Raw genomic sequence first — 1814 nt, forward strand, 5'->3', positions numbered from 1 at the left:
TATTACCTCAAATAATAAACACTTACAAAGATGCACATGGTTTTAATCATTTTTTCCAGACATTTTGATAACTTACAGGAAACACAGAACTCAATACATAGTCTCAGTAAGAAAATTTTGGGGGGTCCTTGTTAGATATAAGAGGTTGCTTGAGCATTTGCATGACTGTTAGGTTGTTTGAGCATTCGCTTGAGCATTTGCATGACTGTTTTTGCTCAAGCAAAAAAAGCTATATTAAGCAGAATGTACGCTGTATTGCCAAACTGGGACTGGCTACTAAGTAAAGTCAGTATTTACTAAATACAGAATCCTAAGAAACAAAGAATAATTTAGGTAATTAAATGTATTCAAAAGAGAAGATTAAAGTGAGATACAGGTATCTTGGAGGCAAACTACAGTTTGATGATAGGTAATTTTTTTTCCATGTATTTGTTTATTTATTTTTATCAATGCTTAAGGGAAAAAAAAAACCTGGGTACTTCCTAACTATTCAAAACACAAATCCTAGTCAAGTACAAAATCTTTTCTCAAGCTTAAAACCTATAGGTTCAGAGCCTAGTGAACTATGGAACGGAAAACTGGAGAAATAAAAACAAAGTGTTAAAACATTTTGAAACCAAGGGTGTCATTGGAACAGGGGAGATGAACTGCAAGTCCTCATCTTGTAAAAGGATGGAAAAACTTCAAAGCTAACAAGGCGGCTAAGGTCCGGCATTCTGTTCTGTTTCAGCCAAGCACTCCCGACCCAGTCCTCTAGAGTGAATGATGCCTCGGCTTAGTCTCTCCGTTGCACTCTTGCTCACCGCCGGAGTATGCGGGTCTGATCTCGTTTCCCAACTCTCCGATGATGGCCAGCAGCTCAGCGTATTCGCTTTAGCAGTTCAGCCTATTTGCTTTGGGGTGCCTGGCTGTTCTCGGTTCCTTGGGTATAGTCAAGGGATGGTGGCCCACAGTCAGGCAGCAGGTGGCGCGGTACTGTGAGGACGCTGCCACGCCGGCAGGGGAAGAATGGACACTTCCAGCCGCGTTGAGGGCGGCAGCGGGCACTTGCGCGTTCAACTCGGGTTTGTGAGACACCCCGGCTGCGGCGGGGCCGGGGTCGGGGTGCGGGGCGGCAAGGAGGCGCGGCGCCGGGGTGGTGTCCTTGCTCTGGTTCGTGCTCCCGCCGTGCTCCCACGCACTTTTTGTTGTTGATGGTTCGGGCCACAAGGGCAGATACCCACATTAAAGTTTGAGAAGCCCGGCTCTAAAGCACAGCTAGATTTCTCCTGTGAAAATGTAAATCAGATCTTATCTAACCTCCGCCAAAAACACCCCTGTTTTCTCTTTCCCCTTAAGATGAAGTCTAAAATCCCTACCATGACTAAAAGGCTTGCCGGCCCTGGCCGGTACCTACCTCACCAGCCACATATGGCGTCGCTTAGTCTCTACTCATATTCCCTCCCACCTCGGGGATTTTGGCAGCACTGGTCCTTCTGCAGGAATGCACGCCTTCACCGTCATGGCCGACGCCTCAAATAACACTTGCCCAAAGAAGGCTTCCCCCACCTACACCCCTCCCTCAAGACTAGTCAGGGTCCTCCCTTTAACACACTCTCATAGTGCCTACCTAACTCTCCTTAATAGCGTTTATTTCACCTTATAATCATACAATTAACTATGCGATCATTTTATTAATGTATTTTCCCCCTTCTAGACGGTAGGATCCATGAGGGAAGAGATGGTGTCTGTTTTGATCATTGTCAAACTTTGGTGCTCAACACAGTGTATGGCACTTGGGTGTTCTAGTTTTGCTAGAGCTGCAGTTATGCAAA

The 1814-nt window shown here is 45.9% G+C and overlaps 1 pseudogene; it reads right to left on the minus strand.

Moving 5' to 3' along the window:
• Positions 1–701: 701 nt before the first annotated feature.
• LOC119526564 lies at positions 702–1503 on the minus strand (annotated as a pseudogene).
• Between the last annotated feature and the right edge of the window lie 311 nt (positions 1504–1814).

This window comes from Choloepus didactylus, chromosome 1 (genome assembly GCF_015220235.1).
Source record: "Choloepus didactylus isolate mChoDid1 chromosome 1, mChoDid1.pri, whole genome shotgun sequence".
NCBI lineage: Eukaryota > Metazoa > Chordata > Mammalia > Pilosa > Megalonychidae > Choloepus > Choloepus didactylus.